Consider the following 19,425-nt stretch of genomic DNA (forward strand, 5'->3'; position numbering starts at 1 on the left):
CCGGGCGGATTATCGATAGTTTAACCTCCAATTTCACAAACACCGTTCTCTAGCGAAGATTCTCAAAATATCTCCTAAACGGTTAACCCCGAAACTCAACACAGGAGGCTCCCACTCTTTTCCAGCCTACCAACGGCTCTCAACACAAGAGTGAAGACTTTTACTTACTATCGAAACCCGTCTAAAAGCGAGACATGCCAAGTCCGACATTGCACAATTTCACAAGTATATCAAACTCAAAAATATCGACTGACAGCGAAAAATACACACACAGTAATGTTAATGCATTTCCATACTATACGATAACAGCAAATTAGGGAAAGGTTGGGCGACATATATATAAAAATTACATAGGTTTCAAAAACACAACCCTCACCTCTCAAGGCCCGGTAGAAAAACTGAAAGCCTCGGCGCAGTCCCGAGATCTCGTGCACAGCAAATTCCCGCCAAAGTCTCGGTTAATATAATTTCCGGAATATATAGCAACGAAGCGCACCGCAGCTTCGTTACAAAAACAAGTCACGTGCTTATACCTCATTCATGCCATTGGCCGAAATTAATATGGCATTGTATTATGGGTAACTAGTGATCACATGAGTGTGTGTTTACTTCCAAATAGGGTGATTTCTCTGACCACGGTTACACCTATTGAATTGGTCAATTCGCGTTATATCATTTATTTACAAAACGTGGAAATGGCAGTTTTATAGCTCATTTCAGTTCATTATTTATAGTAAAATAGTACATATGTGCAAGTCAAAATGATATGCATGCAATATAAATAACATTTTAGAGTCTAAATAATTTCAAATAAATCGTTTTTCCGAAGAAATGGCAAGCAATCTATCACCATATTTGGAAGTAAACACACTATCACGTGATCACTAGTTACCCATAATACAATTGTATATTCCGACCAATGGCATGAATGAGGCATATGCACGTGACGTTTTTTACTACGTTTTACTACAAAAAAATTGATGCAGATATATTCCGAGTTTGGAGCTAAAACCGCGTCCCGGGAGGATTTTTAGCCCAAAGGTTGAATCTGGCCATTAAGACCGTAACAAAAATTCCTTGTGCCTTTACATAAGTGTATCGAGGGATGTAAATATTTATGTATGTATATATATGGACAGGGCAAGCTAACAAGTAAAGCTGATTTCCCAATGTGAATTGTGTACCTGTACTGTGACCTTTATGGCTTTTAAATTACGTAACTGGTATTTTTCGTGATTCGCAAGAAAATAAAACATGAAAAAAAATCATTGTTATATAGTATAGTACGGTATGTACCACATTGACTTGGTACGAATGCTAATCCACAAAACACACACACAGCTTTTAAACGAATTTTCAACCCACGGTTATATATATTAATAAATGATTATGGCCAAGAGGATGGAAATTCGTTGTACAAAGCAGAGTCCTTTTGCACTCTAACTTCCATAGCTCGGACTAACAGCTACGTATACGTATACACAGACTACAGCTGCATGGCCGGGATGTGCAGGATCACAATTTTTAACTTTGAAATCAAATAAATAAAAACCCGAATTAACAAAATCAACGTCGATCTCTGCTGTATGGTGCCTTGGTGCATATACACAGTGCTTTATGAAAGGCTGGTCTTTGATTTCCACTTTCAAGACCAGATGTCGACATCTTTTAGTTTAGATGTCGACATCAATAACTGAAAAGTTGCCCGGTGTCACACCCGAGCATCAGCACGATTAATCGCCGAGTTACCGACTTTCTACATAATTATCTATTGAATCAATATGTGGGCATGTACATGTGGTAAGTCGACATCTTCCTATATGATGTCGACATAATGCCTTCATTATGTCGACATCATTAAGTCGTAAGTCGGCAACTCGATGGCAGAAATATGCCACCATATGATTGTATTACTGATAGCTTATTATAAAATTAAAAGTGTTTCAAAAGCACAATAGGGATGGTTTTTGCTGCAATTGAAACTTGTTTTTGACTTGTGAAATGCTTGTATATATGATATATATATTTAATGCGATCTATCCATAAAACATTGACTTTTGAAAACGTAATATATTCTAGATATGAAATGGAAACTAATGATATAAAATTAAATAGACATATACTCAATGAATATAAATTAATCTTTGTTACTTTTGCAGTGAAAAGGTCTTATATATGTATTTACTTAGACAAATATCTGTAGTTATATATACTGTACACTAAATTGTAGATGTCATTAGAAAAATAAAACTAAAAAAATATATAATTATGTATTATTTCTAAGTGAAGAATGTTTTCCTCCCCCGATCTCCAGCTGTAACACATCACCTTGTCTGTCTAGATCTGAATGTACATGGACACGATATGTCTACACACGTAGTGTACTCCGTGTCTACCTGTAGTCTAAATCTTGTGCACTCCGTGTCTACCTGTAGTCTAAACGTAGTGCACTCCGTGTCTATCTGTAGTCTAAACGTATCCGTGTGCACAAGGGTGTAACCTTTGTCTACTTTTAACTGTAATTTTCTCATAGACATAGATAATTAAATAAACTACTAATGTGTACATAAATATTTTAACAGTTTACACAGCTGTATAACGTTATACATTAAAACCAGAAACATATATACATAGAGATTGGCAACTCCGCCATTTTTACGATAGGCAGATGTACCTCTGCATGTGCTTAAGGGTTTTTAGATAAACTTTTAAATAGTTAGATACAGAAAAATAACTTTGATATGTTATAAAAGTTAAATAATTTTCAGATGGTTTGAATACAATTTTTGATAGAAAAAATATACTTTAACTTATACATTAATAAAATTAAATGCACTTCCGGTTTTGTAAGTCTGATTTTCGAAAAACCAGGTAAAATTGCTGATTTTCATGCTTTCAAAAATAATATTAAATAACATCAACCGGGAAAATTGGTCACATCAAACCATGATGTAATGTGTAAACTTTGTATTGATGTAAAAATATCATGTTTAAAAGAATACACTTAAAAGTAGTTGGCCAAGGGAAAATGCTTATAAACCTGAGGTCCCGCTGCCTGTCAACATAGACAAAGAAGGAGTTTCCAATCTCTATGTATATATGTTTCTGTTAAAACTAAACGTGTTTACACAGCTAATTCTTTTGAAGCATATGTAAAGGTTATATCACTTTATGGTGATTGCCTGGAAATTTTAAAGTGGACGGGGACCGAGTGGCATCAAACAGCTGAGCTGTCCCTCACTGGGACCGGGGCTGACTGGGACCGGCGCTGGTGGGGCCCGTAAAGATAGATAACTCGTCTATACTTAGAACAAACTATATGTGCTACAGTACTTAATGCGTCTAACATTCCCTCAAACGCGTTTTAGATTCGTTTGCGTTTCTTTCGTTTAGTTTCGTTTGCGTTTTGTTTCGTCGAGCGTTTTTCGTTTGCGTTTCGCGTTTTCGTTTCGTTTGCGTTTCGATTCGATTTCGTTTGCGTTCTTTTGCGTTTTGATTCGTTTTGGATTTCGTTCGTTTGCGTTTGCGTGCGTTTGCGTTCCAATTCGTTTACCGGATGTTATTCATTGATATTTGATTAGGAATGGTTGACTGCGCATGTGTTGGCTAAACTTAAAGTGGAGTCAAACGACGGTGTAGGCCGATAAATTTACGTGTTCTGGACAATGTACATGTAGAAAAACATACACAAATAAATTAAAAAAAAAATCCATTGTTCATGGGTGACTGCACTTGACCAGGTGTGATACAAGTTGACACAAAATCAAAATATGCCGCTGTCAAATAACAAATGGTATAAATGAAAGCAGGTAAATCGAGAGGGGGAGTGGGGATGGAGAGGGGTAGAGTGTTGTACATGTGTTGTCCGTGAATTATAAAGCAAATTTATATAAGACCTCCAAATGAGTCGGGTAAATGCTACAGGTGAGTGTCCACATTGATATCTATATAACGGCCGGTACGGGGACCTCCTCTGGAGTCATATATATATACATGTAAAATATAACTACCTAACCGCTAGACCTAGGGTTTATACTTGCAGTAGTCAAACGTACATGTTCACAATACCTACACTAAAATAAGAAGTTCTTCTGAAGTGTTTTCTTTTCTGAAACTGATAATTTCTATAAAACAGTACTAGTATGTGTGACAAATTCAGAGCAGACTTATAAATACTAGCATTGATTGAAGACTATTTATACACATGCATGTTTTATAATTATTTTTAAAATCTCGCTTTATAAGTTAAAAAAAAATGTATTAATGCTTGGATATATATACGTAATCACATACTTATTGGTAATATATTTATAACAATTGCATATTTTCTAAGACAAGATATATTTTTCATAATGATAAATCGTACTAAATCAAAATTGCGAACGTAAAATAGACATCGCTTTCAGAATCCGGATCACTATAAGCTACCGAAGTCCCGATCGACATTTATGATTGCATTCTGGTCTTCCGGTCACGCTTTCACTTCGTTTACGTTTTTCGTTTTTCGATTGCGTTTTTCGTTTTGCGTTTAGCGCTTGACGAAACGCGTTTTTCGTTTTACGCTATTCGTTTTTCGTTTGCGTTTTTCGTTTTTCGTTTGCGTTTTCGTTCGTTTTCGTTTAAGATTTCGTTTGCGTTTTGCGTTTCGCGTTCGTTTCGAGGGAATGTTAGACGCATTAAGTACTGTATATACATATATTATATCCATGTGCTAAAATATATCGAGGTAAACTTGATATTTAAAATAATAATTTAGTGTATATTGATATTATGTATTTTATATTTTGTAGCTTTATCTAAATGTTTCTGATAGTTGTTTCTATTCTCTTGCATTTTCATCCACGATCCCGCTGACTGATATACCAAGGTATGTTTTCAAATGAATTAGCAATTGACTCCATCCTTTTGTGTTCTTGTTGTTTTTAACGCTAAAGAGAAAAGGGAAAATGTTTTTTTTTAAACTGTGGCAAAACTGTTTTAAAATAAAGAAATCGTTTTAAACTTATGAAAATATTTAACACTTTAAAAAAAATGCTGACAAAGTCTCAGCTCTAACATTTCAATTTTTTTTATTTAATTCTGATATGGTATATCGCATTTGTAATGTTCAAGTACTCTAAAATAATATTTCTTTTTTCAAAGCTTGTGTCAATTCACTGTAAGGTTCACATAATATTGTATCACTTAAAATTGATATTTGGTTCATCGTTTTATTGCTACGTTTACAAGTATATATCCACTTCACTTTTTGTAAATGTAAAAATGTAAAATTGCTTATACATGTATATATATATAGAAAGTTCAAAAAATGTTCTTTGTACATATATCATATATTTCTTCAAGAAAATAACTTTCATGACAAAGGTATTTTTTTGTTTACGTTTCTGTTAAATTTTGTTCATTCTATGGAACTCTTCTATTTGGGGGAATAAAGAGGAATGTTTATTATCAATAATAAATATAAACATTTTCTTATATATTTATCCCATTACTGTGAATTCCATATAGAAGCTGATTATTTCAAACCCAAGTCTGTACATCTACGCGTACGGAGACTCTCCAACGTTTCTTGATTACGATTGTCTTTCAACTGAGGACTATTTTTTTCATTTTCCATGGCGCATTTTCTTTTAAAGATGCTTCACCGCTGACAAAAAGTATTTTTTTCTCTTTCAAAAACAGGAACAGACAAATTAGTATTCTTCTTCAGTTACAAAAGTTATTTCTTTACACCATTACCACCATTGAAAAGTTTGAGTTTCTCATTTTACTTCAAGACAAAAATATTGAAAAATAGTTAATTGCATCCCGAAAAAAAAATCGTGGTACTCTATCCCATATGGAATGAAGTACGGGTTGCGCATGCACCAATAGCAAAACAAATTATATTATATGATTTTTTTGGGGTGTAATTTAGACATACTGTATATAAATACGATTAAACACCAATTATTGTTCAAATGATGAGTATCATTTTTTCTCTGTCCGTGGTGGAGCATCTTTAAATAGCATGCATATGTTCAAATTATTAAACAAAAGTACTAAACTAAAGAAAATATGTCTTCAATACCAGATAATCTTAAAAAAATCGTATACAAACACAGACCCAACTCATATTAAACGCATGACATTTTTCCTAAATACCGAGATTTTTCCAAAAAAAAACCCACCCTGTATACAAAGACGGACCCAGTTGGCAACAATTTGAGTCATGAAATGTGATGCGATGCAATATTATAATATCTTCGGTATACACACAGAATTAATATCAAACGGATAACAAGATATTAAGATATCGCAATTTTCCCCAAAACGACCCGGATACGAAGACTGACCTAGTCGGGTACATTTTGAATCAGGATATGTGATGCGATACAGTATTGATAACATCCGCATTATTAATGCATATATACTTAATACCAAATATTTTATAGTGAAGAATTCATATTAAACACATAACATTATTTTTTTTTTAAATATCGCCATTTTCCCAATAAACCCTGTATACTAAAATGGACCCAGTGGGGGACATATTGAAGCAAGACGCGAGATGCGATGCATTATTGATTACATCTGCATTATGGATGCATATAAACTTATAACAAATATTTTAGGGTAAAGAATTTATAATATTTTCAAATACCGCAAAGTTTCCAAAATAAAAACCCGCCCATATAATTAAACGAAGCCAGTGAGGGACAACTTAAATCAGGAATGTGATGCGATGCAATATTATAATATCTACAATATACACACACATATACATATACAACATGTGTGTTAGAGTATAGAATTGATATAAAACGGAAAATAATATATGAGAATACCGCAATTATCCCATAAACGACCCCTATACTAAGACGGACCCAGTGGGGGACAACTTGAATAAGGAAATGTGATGCGATGCAATATTGATAATATTTACATTATACACACACATATACATATACAACATGTGTGTTAGAGTAAAGAATTGATATAAAACGGATAACAATATATTAAGATATCATAATTGTCCCAAAAAACGACCCGTATACTAAGACGGACCCAGTGGGGGACAACTTCAGTCAGGAAATGTGATGCGATACAATATTGATAACATCTGCATTATGAATGCATATCAAATTGATAACAAATATTTTACAGTGAAGAATTCATACTAATCACCTGACAATATTTTTAAATTCCGCGATTTTTCCAAAAAATACCCTGTATACTTAGACGGACCCAGTGGAGGACAAGTTGAATTAGGAAATGTGATGCGATGCATTATTATAATATCTACAATACACACACACTCATACATATACAACATGTGTGTTAGAGTAAAGAATTGATATAAAACGGAAAATATTATATAAGAAAACCGCAATTATCCCATAAACGACCCCTATACTAAGACGGACCCAGAGGGGGACAACTTAGAGGGGTACAACTTAAATCAGGAAATGTGAAGCTATGCATTATTATAATAGCTACAATATACACACACATATACATATACAACATGTGTGTTAGAGTAAAGAATTGATATAAAACGGATAACAATATATATTGAATACCGCAATTGTCCCCAACCTATACTAAGTCGGACCCTTAGTATACGGGTCGTTTATGGGATAACTTCAGTCAGGATATGTGATGCAATACAATATTGATAACAATATTAATTTAAACTTGTATATTTATTTGTTCTCATAATTTGAGATGCTGTTTTTTTTCTTCGGTTATCTATGGAAAACCATAGGGTTTAATGAATTAATCTGTGAAAGCCAATGAAAGGGTCAGACAAACGTGTATGATGATTTGTAAACTTTGATTACAAACATTTATGCACCAAGCAATTTCTTGTTTGCATGCTTTGTGCCGTTTAGATGATATCTTACTTGCAGAAGTCACCTTACAATAACACTAGAAATGTATGATAATTTGTAAATTAAAAACGGACTTTATAGTTTGGCCGTTAGTATACATTTCACTGCACTCTAGACGTAAATGTGATGATTTTGGCAATACAGTGTACTACCAAAATTCATTTTGTGCTCTTATTTGTACAAAAAATTAAAAGCTTTGTATTGTAAGCATTGTAATTCTCAAAATGTTGTTTACATTTAGTCGTGAATAACATATTAAAAGTTTTTCTTCATATAACTTAAATGATCTTCACTGCTGAGAAACCAAAACATTAATATGACTAACTTTTTCTCTAAAATAGAAATACAGATTTTTGGAAAAAGAAGTGTTTGAAAATGGAAGAAAAAATATATATTTGTTTCATTAAAAATATCTAGTTGGTATTAAAATCAAAGCCCGTTCCCACGAAATAAAACTATTAAGTAACCTTGCCAATATAGTTTATATACAATTACTTAAATAAAAGAAATTTTCAAATTTCAAGAGGTGATGGGACAAAGCGAGAAGGTAAGTGCTATATTCAAAGTAATGTTTTTAGTTAACTGTTTTATCTTTGAACAATCTCTAAATTAGCGATATATTTGTTTAGGGGGATAGATCATGTTACAGGAAGAACGAGGGGGAGTAGAAGGATCAGAAAACCATTTCAATTAATTAGTTTGATAAGAGCCGGTGTCAGTCGCTGTCATCTGACTGTAACTGGAGTGAGGTGGTATAGTGTGTCCAGTTAGTACGATGAATGGTTACTGTTTTATGATAAAAGAGAGAGTTCATTTGGAAGAAATGCGAGTTGATTTCACGGATGTTGACAATTAATTAAAAGGTAATGATTGAGACTAAACAGGGTCCGTTTAGGTAAGGTATGATAAAACAAGTACGATTGGATCTTGGTGGGAGCTGTGTCCTTTGTGTGACTATATAAAAACTTGTAAATAGAACTCCATGGATAACGTCATCCTTACATCAGGTAGAAATAAATGACAAAGTTGGGACTCTGTCAAAAATCCCCCCAATTAAGATGGCAGAAGCTAATGCTAAACAACTTTTCAAACCTTTCTACTTATTATTTTTTCATATAATCCTGTCTTCTCCATGTCACTCGAGTACGATGATTTCAGCTTTTGTGTTGCATAGGAGAAACAATTGATTAATTACATCTATAGATATGTTGTTAAGCTCGAGTTGAAAAGATTTCGGTGGCAGTAACATGATTGATTAGGAAAAAACAACTTTGTCTGTTACTATTTATAGACACTACACATACTCAAATTCAAATTCTTTATTTGCATTAAGTTTTCCAACTTATTTGCTTTTTACAAAGAATAATAATAATATCAAAATACAATTAGCATACATACAGTATAAGTGGAGAATGGACAAAACATTACATTAATGACTTTCTCAAAATAGTTGCATTGTAAATATATTTACTAAGTAGATTTAATTCTTTTATATTTGCAGTACTCAAAAGTTTGGTTAATTTAAATACAGATGGTTTTTCCCAATAATGTCTTCTTATAAATTTCTTTCTAATATCTTGGTAAATTGTACAAATAAGGATACATGTAATATGATATTCGTCCTTAATATCACGATAAGGGTCACAAAACTTACAAACACGCTCGCTTCTATCTAAATTTGAAAAACGTCCAGATTCAATACACAAGTTATGTGCAGATGACCTTATTTTTGTCAATACAATACGATTTTTGTTTGGGATATACTTTGTCAAATAAGTTTGTAAAACAACTTGATTACCAGAGGTGACGATATAAATAGCACTTAGAAGAGTTTTCTGATAAAGATGACAAATCTTGAAAAGCTATATCATTAATTCTTTGTTTGATTATTGGTAAAATATTTGAAGGACAACTTTATGCTGGTTCACCCAAACATTACCAAAACCATGAGTGTACAATATATCTTCTACCCAATTAAATACATTGTTCGATTTTCATACATGTATACACTCATCAGTGTATAAGCCCTATGAACGTAAAGTTTATATTTCGTCAACGATTTCAGTTTTTGTGATGCATGCAGGATACAAATGATTAAATATACGTCAAAAGATGATATGCTAAGCTCGAATCGAAAATATTCTGATAACATTACCTGGATTCAATAGCGAGTAATAAGGAAAACTTAAATTTGTGGTACTAGGCTATAAATAGACCCTATTAATTACGATAGCCGATAGCGGAATGTACAAAAAATGCAATCACTCTTTGTTTTTGGTACCTATGTTCAGTGTTGTTTCTGTAAGACAAAAATTGCTGTCAATAACTATTTTTGTCGAAAAAAATAAAGTTCTGTTTCAAGTACAAAAAAGCCATGAGTAACAATTTTTTGTACATTAAGGAAAAAAACTCGAGTTACATGTACATATAGGTCACTGTCAACAAGTGAATTTAAAAATAATTGCATTTGATAATCTAGTTATCAGTAGACGGTCGCGCGTCCGCAATATGTTTTCATTCAGTATTCAGATAATAACACGGATAGAAGGAAGCACGTTAACAAATAAGTTGTTAATTTTCTATGCTTCGGAAATCAGAAACAATTACTTTTATTCACAGTTTTGCATGCTAATAATCATAATTGATTTGAAGTAATTATGAAAAGGTTACTTTTTAAAAATCACTACTATCTTTTATATAAGAATCTTAGTTTAATAGCATTACTGTAAATATTATTATCTATTTGCTGTTTTGTTGATTGTTTTCATGTTACACGTCATTCTTTATGTAATCTTCAGTTTGGAGGAAAAAAGATAATAATAGTTTAATGGCATTACTGTAAATATTAGTTTATGATTTTTGTTCCATCCGTAATACTTAAATAAAGCATATTGCGGCTACGCGACCTCTGTATTCCTTTGCGGGGTGATTCACCTGCAATCATATTTAAACGTACTTGTTAGTAACATGACCTTGAAGGAACATAAATATATACATGTCACTTAAGTTAAGTATTTTAATGTACAAAAAAAAACCAACTGTTACTCATCGCTTTATTTGTACTTAAAATACAGTTTTCCTTATCGATACAAAAAAGGATTATTACAACACTTTTTGCCGAATTGAAACAACGCTGAATACAGGTACAAAAAAATAGTTATTGCATTTTGTGTACATTCCGCTATCGGTCATCGTAATTTATAGTCTATCGTGATATTAAGCGGTACATGTACAGGTGTTAGCTATGATGGGGTTCCCCATTAATTCGTGTACACCGCACTAGACCAACTCCTTCGTACCAGGACTATAAAGACATTTCCCTCTCAACAACGATTCAGCGAAAAAATTATTTTATATGCTTACAAACGTGCTTTTACATAATGATCAGTACTGCTTATACATGTTCTCATAGTTTTTAAGGTGTAAAGTAATGATAGAGTGTTTTTAAATAAGGGTTTTCTACTTTAATTACGTAAGTATCAAAAACTTGGTGTGCTAGATTTTATAATATTGTGAATCAAAGGTAGACATTTGTCACGCTGTTGATTATACAAGAAATTTAACCTAATATCTTCCAAATTACCTGTCTGATAAATATCACTGTTTTCAGAATAGAGAAAACCCGTGTTTATACACAATCAACCCAGTCTTTTAAATGGGCCATTTAAACTATAAATGTCTAAATTTCTTAAGCCTTCTACATATGGAAGTTTGCCAAAAAATAGAGTTAGTTATTGTTTTCAAAATAACAAAAAAAATAGTTGATTGAGGTTGATAAAAGATGTCAGTAAAATGAAACGTAATTTAATTACATATATCAAGTACAAAAATTAGGTGGTCAAGTAAACTGGCGAGAAAGATGTTCAAAACGTAATCAATTGATCAAAATATGTACCAATGACTTACTACATATATACATTTTGTAATACTGTAAAACAACTTTCTTTCGCGTGCAATGTACCTTCACAAATTACGCGATCCATGCACATTCGCGAATTGTTTTCTCCGCGAATTAGCATCTTCATAATTTATATTGATATAAATTTCCATTCTAATTTTAGATTCGCGAATATTCATCTTCGCGAACTTGTTTTGAAATGGAAATCGCAAAACTTAGTAGCCGTGAAAGAAAGTTGGTTTACAGTAATAATCCAAAATGAATGTCAAGCGTTACATGTCCCTTTATAGTTTTACTAATGGTAATTAGCAGGTGTTGTGATGAAATTTGTTCATAATGAATCCTGTAATCTACAAAATATTAATGATACATTAGATGGACTTTAGAACAAATGTAAAAGACGATCTGTGGACGCATTTAGTGGAAGGTCACTTTGGGATATCTGCAAATGTAGAATCCAACAACAACAATCTATTGTTCAATAGAAAGAGCAAAATAAAATTAAAACCTGATCAGTTATCATAAGTTCATGGACTCTTGTTGTCAACAAAACCAGAACAATTGGTTCCGGTTACTTAAATGTACAATTACAATACACATAACACGTAGGAAAAATATAAGCAACAAGTAAATGTTGATCGTATGTAATATAATTTGTTGTAGATAATGAGGATGAGAGGGTACGATGAATACCTCTCAGAATGGGGGAGGGGGGGGGGGGGGGCACAAAACTGAACGATTAGTGCCACAGGCATGGATGATTAATTACTTTACGGATTAAGTGCCCGGCGATTCTCCCGTAATACCAGCTGCCAACAGATGAGATATTCTGTATGCTTAACTATATATCACTTTATAAGTTGCATTGGGACTCTCACGAAATAATATTGTTGTCTCGTAAGTTGTTGTGTTGCTTGTATGTGAAACATGAAAAAATGTACATTTTATAAATAAACAAGCTCACAAATAAGCATGCCGTTATATTAACTAGTGTCTATAGCAGGTACAAAAACGCTTGATAGACCGAAATCGACTTATTTTTTTTTAATTAACAAAAACTCATATTTTGGTTATGTACGTTTTGTCTAATTTAAACATTGAACCATAGATGAAATATGGTATAACAATCGTCTATTCTTATGCTCATAATTCAAACCAATTATTGGCAAAATATAATACATCCGCAAATAAACATAGTTCGCTGTCATCAAGGCCCACTACCTTTCCGGAGGAAAATTTAAAGGTTACTTGAAAACATGAATAACATAAGAAAATACATATCGATGGCCTAAGATGAGGTAACATTATTAAACAAATGCAGGAATTCATGCGTTATATATAAAAACAGTCGAGATTTATTTCGCTGTTTTGCCGTCTGGCGTAGTGATAGTAAAAGATTTAGTTCAATTTAATACTTAGCGTATGCATTTCTGAATTAATTGAGTCATGTTGATCTACAAATGTAGTATAGTCATATAAAATATGTTTCTTTTATCTAAGCAAAATGCTACTAATTTGTTATTTGTTTTTGTTGAACTAAACATCAAAGAAGCTCTTAGGAAAGCATACTTTTCAATTTGATGTCCCTATCATCATGTGGATATCTCTAAAATAAGGAAGAACGTTATTGTGAAAAATTAAAACAGACCCATTCCCATTGAGAAGTAAGCGGATCGTTTTGAAAAGTGTTTAGAACATTAATGTTATTTAAACTTTAAAAAAAAGTGTTACTGCACATTCAGAAAATCGCATTCGATCAGATCACAGATCTTTTTTAAAATGTGTGATTTACCAAGTAATTTGTCTAGTTAGATTATTATTAAGTATACAGTGTGTCCCAAATAGCAAGCAGTTAAATTTGTTTATGTTTGTGATATCATTTTGATAATTGACTTTTGTATATTACCAATATGTTATCTACATGCTTACATTTTCAATGGTATTTGTCTTAAGATGTAAAGTTTGTATTAAAACTTTGTTTTAACCCCCCCCCCCCTTAAATGGGTATTTGCGTTAACCAATACTCTAACTAATACATAACAAATGATAGATGTTTGTAACAGATGTTTGCCTCATTATATGAATAAAATGAGATAATGCTGTAAAACCTCATTGCAGATTTTTCATTACAATTGATTATGTTTGCAGTTTATAGCTGAAAAATTGTATTTCGAAATAAACGACAACCATGCAATACATCGAGCAAAATTCTTATGCTTTATGTTTATTTAATCATGTATAGATATAGATGTTATCGTGTCGCTCAGACTCCGTTTCTTTAAAAAAATAATGAATCCATCAGCTTTCTCCACTAGATTAATGGATAAATGTATTAATATAAAAATAATAGAAGGGCAAGCTAAACTAAAATAAAAACCAGATATATTACAAATTTAATATAACATTTATATACCCGGTATATACCCGATTTCGGTCTATATTAAGCAAACTTCTTGACCACCTATACGGGATACATCAAAAACTTTATATGTTATAAAATAACATTTCGATGTTGACTGATCAACATTTCACGGGCGCAAACATCTGAAATATTGGACTTGTTTTACTATAAAATAGTTATAGGGAATACAACGTAATTGTTATACCTTAACTTGGTAGTCCCTATACCTATTCTATAGTAAAACGAATCAATTCAGATTGAAATGTTGACTGGTAAACATCAAAACATCTTAAAATTAAGTTTAACATATATACAAAACATGTTGACCTCAAACTGAGTGTTCAAAATCATCTGCTGGACATTATAAATGACTGCACAAATCAAAATACATGACAATTTACTTCCAAAGCCAAGTTTCCAAAGGAACATATATTTGGTGAATCAGGGAGATTCCCTCACTATCAATAGATCTAGAGGTTACTTGTAAAGCAGAATAATTATGTTCTGGCACAAATTGATCACTACTGATAATCTTTCTAGCAACATCTAAATATATCATAGCTTTCTGATTGGCCAATAATTTATTTGCATACCACTATGAAAAAAATCCTAGAATGGCGCAAAATTAATTATAAGCATTGATGTCACTATGTTTTAATTTAATCAGGTTATGAAAAATTGTTTGCAAAATTTTGTGAGATTTACACAGTTTTCAACCATTCTTGTTTTCATTCCCCGATAAAATTAAAAAAAAAACCACTAGTGACGGTCATATATAAATATTAGAGAATACTTAAAATTTATCGTAAAACAAAGACAACATGATCAATTTGTATAAAAATGGTTCAGTGGTACCGAGAAATCATCAAAAGGTCATACTTATTCTATTTTAAAAGTAATTTTGAAATAAAAAAAACATATCTTATTTAAAGTCATCAGATAGACAAAGCATGCACTTACTTGTAGAAACTTGAAGATGGACTTGGACATCTGAAGTAAATATAATTTGTAATCTATGTTTTTACTGATATTGGAAACGAATACCATTATTTGTTTTAATGCAGTAATGAAATGCTGAAACGTTTAAAAAAATACATTTACACCTACTTTTATAAAAACCATACTGTTATCAAAATGAAAGGCCTATTTACTATCACATATTGTAATGCACTGTTACGCCATGTGCCCTTTATACATATGTGACTATAATAAATGTATAGTGACCTCCTGATACAAACTTACATGTTTGATAGTAAAATAAAATCTGAAATCCGGTATTTATAAACTGGCCCCAATATGACATGTGCACAATCTTACAAAACTTAAACATATGCCCGTGACTTGAATAGATCGCAACTGACACGCTTTACAAAGACATATATCTAACGCCACTTTAAAATGAAAATACTCTTCTTTCTTAGCACAACCAAAGAGCAATTGTAACAACGGTTTCAAGAAAAAAAAATCTAAATCAGAATGATATAAACACTACCTCAGTTTTATTAGTATTAAAACAAGAAGCCAAGAGGGATGTATCGCTCACCTGGTTTGTAATGCCAAGTAATGTTCTGAATACAGGTTCATTGTTTCTTTTCTGAAGGAATTTTAATATTAACCTCTAAATCCCCTATTGGGCCCCACCCCTCCTGCCCCCAGGGGATCAGAGCCAAAATTTATACAAGTTCTGTTCCCCTTCCACCAAGGGTGTTTATGCCAAATTTGGTCACAATCCAAGCAAAACTCTAGGAAAAGTAGCGATTTATAGGATTTACCTCTATTTCCCCTATTGGGCCCACCCGTCCTGCCCCCGGGGGGCCAGAGCCAAAATTTATACAAGTTCTGTTCCCTTTCCAAAAAGGATGCTTGTGGCCAAATTTGGTTACATTCCATGCAGAACTCTATGACTAGTAGCGATTTATACAATTTGCCTCTATTTCCTCTATTGGGCCCACCTCTCCTGCCCCCGGGGTGTCAGAGCCAAATTTTATACAAGTTCTGTTCCCCTTTCCCCAAGGATGTTTGTGGCCAAATTTGGTTACAATCTATGCAGAACTCTATGGCTAGTAGCGATTTAAAGGATTTACCTCTATTTCCTCTATTGGGCCCACCTCTCCTGCCCCCGGGGGATCAGAGCCAAAATGTATACAAGTTCTGTTCCCTTTCCAAAAAGGATGCTTGTGGCCAAATTTGGTTACATTCCATGCAGAACTCTAGGACAAGTAGCAATTTATAGGATTTACCTCTATTTCCTCTATTGGGCCCACCTCTCCTGCCCCCGGGGGATCAGAGCCAAAATGTATACAAGTTCTGTTCCCCCTCCCCCTTAGGATGTTTGTGGCAAAAATTGGTTACAATCCATGTAGAACTCTATGACTAGTAGCGATTTAAAGGATTTACCTCTATTTCCCCTATTGGGCCCCGCCCCTCCTGCCCCCGGGGGATCAGAGCAAAAATTTGTACAAGTTCTGTTCCCCTTCCCCCAAGGATGGTTGTGGCCAAATTTGGTTACAATCCATGCAGAACTCTAGGACAAGTAGCGATTTATACAATTTGCCTCTATTTCCCCTATTGGGCCCCCCTCCTCCTGCCCCCGGAGGGTCAGAGCCAAAATCTATACAAGTTCTGTTCCCCCTGCCCCTTAGGATGTTTGTGGCAAAAATTGGTTACAATCCATGTAGAACTCTATGACTAGTAACGATTTAAAGGATTTACCTCTATTTCCCCTATTTGGCCCCGCCCCTTCTGCCCCCGGTGGATCAGAGCCAAAATTTATACAAGTTCTGTTCCCCTTCCACCCAGGGTGTTTATGGCCAAATTTAGTCACAATCCAAGCAAAACTCTAGGACAAGTAGCGATTTATAGGATTTACCTCTATTTCCCCTATTGGGCCCCACCCGTCCTGCCCCCGGGGGGCCAGAGCCAAAATTTATACAAGTTCTGTTCCCTTTCCAAAAAGGATGTTTGTGGCCAAATTTGGTTACATTCCATGCAGAACTCTATGACTAGTAGCGATTTATACAATTTGCCTCTATTTCCTCTATTGGTTCCCCCTCCTCCTGCCCCCGGAGGGTCAGAGCCAAAATTTATACAAGTTCTGTTCCCCCTCCCCTTAGGATGTTTGTGGCAAAAATTCATTACAATCCATCTAGAACTCTATGACTAGTAGCGATTTAAAGGATTTACCTCTATTTCCCCTATTGGGCCCCGCCCCTCCTGCCCCCGAGGGGCCAGAGCCAAAATTTATACAAGTTCTGTTCCCCCTCCCCCAAGGATGTTTGTGGCCAAATTTGGTTACAATCCATGTAGAACTCTATGACTAGTAGCGATTTAAAGGATTTACCTCTATTTCCCCTATTGGGCCCCGCCCCTCCTGCCCCCGGGGGGCCAGAGCCAAAATTTATACAAGTTCTGTTCCCCCTCCCCCAAGGATGTTTGTGGCCAAATTTGGTTACAATCCATGACTAGTAGCGGGGACCTGCAGATCAAAGGCGTCGTCTCCACCAATCACGGCTGCGGAAACTGTGAACACAGAAATCTATGACGTCACAATTTTTGTCTCCGTCTTGTGTGGTAAAACTCAACATCAGTTTGATTTCAACAACCGGGCACAGTGATCATATTGAAATGTAAGTTTTTCGTAAGTGAGTTTTTACCTCGGATCATTGTTCCGTAATTTGTACTCAATTTTTGATCTGTTTGCAAGTTTTATATGCTAATTTCTTTGAGAATTTCAGTGCAAACACGTCTTTACTTTAGACTCTTCGATTCAAATCTGATTTATAGGCCTATTTCTGATCATGATTTAGGCTAGGCCTGCCATATCTATATATATATAACCAAAATCAGCCGAAAAAGTTTGTAATGCAGTACTTATCTACATCTTGTACTGTAATATTAATCGAGCTAGTTGATGTTGCATGCCTTTGCAGGATGTACCATGCAAAGCTACAGTACACAGGTGATAGGTACTCCCATAACATGAGAGTCGACTGGTCAGCCGTTTTTTTATCGGCACGACGATTTACTCAAAACCACCCAAAACTACCCAAAACTTACCCAAAACTACCCAAAACTTACCAAAACTAACCCAAAATTATTCATAACTTACCCTTTATTATCCAAAACTACCAAAAACGTGTACGGAACTTTGCTGACAGTATGACATACTAACGTTAAGTTTGTAATAGGGGTTACCTCCCTTAAGCAGGAGATGTAAACCTTTGCCGTTTTCGTAATTCAGAACAGCCACTGCGACCGTTTCTTTATTTTCAATCCTAAAGGCCTATGTTACAGACAATGTGCAATCACTAGGTCCATCTTTAATTCATAAACTATCAAAACCGCGTAACCGGCCCAAGGCCTAGTGATCAATTTGTTAAAGAATGTCCTTTTAATATGTCACGAGAGTTATTAACATGGGTTTTGTTCTCTTGGTATAAAAACTACTACGACAACTATAAACAGTTGATATTTTATTTATACACAAAAACGGAGACAGATAACCCTGAAATAAAAAGAACAATACCTGACAATATATAGGGACACATAAATGAACAGACTACTATATCTTCTATATTTATACTGTAAGGTATAAAATATAAACAGGTATCTATTTAATATATTATAATATTAAATTGTATTTTAATTTCCGAGTTACATATATTTACAAATAACATTTAATTTACAGTCACTTGACTCTATGCATTGCCCTAACCTGACCGACCACGTGCGGTCCTTTTGTTATACATAATATAAAGCTTTATTGACAAGTTATTTAAAAATGTTTTAATTATATAAAGTATATTAATTATATTGCATAGTGAAGAATAAGTTAATTACTTTATTTCTAGTTATATATTAAATAAACATACCTTTCAGTACTGTGGCCGTAAAGCACACATGTACAGGCTTCTAGTTAAAGGCCGTGTATGTCCAGTGCCTATTTTCCACGTAATGTGCGGACACGCTTCCTCAAGGGTGGGCGTGCACGTGCAAGGACAGGGTCATGCAGGGTCAATGTGACACACTCAACCAATCCATTCACTCGCCTCTCATACGTCATCATAACAACTTACACACACAGATTTACTTGTACAGGATTTTACATGACACAGGGACATGTAAATTCAGACAGACACAGCTCTGGTAACTCTAGATAAAAAAACGCCTTAGCAAAAGTTGCTAAAACCTTTCTTTTATCTTTAGCAAAAAAGAAATATTTTTAGCAGAACACACCTAGTGCCCAACAAAGT

General features: G+C 33.9%; 1 protein-coding gene across 1 annotated transcript in view; it reads left to right on the forward strand.

Moving 5' to 3' along the window:
- The first annotated feature begins 17,726 nt into the window (after positions 1-17,726).
- The window catches only part of LOC138324151 (uncharacterized), a 77,843-nt gene continuing 76,144 nt past the window's right edge, over positions 17,727-19,425 (forward strand). The window contains exon 1 of the mRNA XM_069269236.1: positions 17,727-17,799. The gene's annotated coding sequence lies outside the window, so the exon portion shown is untranslated. The remainder of the gene's footprint in view (positions 17,800-19,425) is intronic.

Source organism: Argopecten irradians, chromosome 5, assembly GCF_041381155.1.
Source record: "Argopecten irradians isolate NY chromosome 5, Ai_NY, whole genome shotgun sequence".
Taxonomy (NCBI): Eukaryota; Metazoa; Mollusca; class Bivalvia; order Pectinida; family Pectinidae; genus Argopecten; species Argopecten irradians.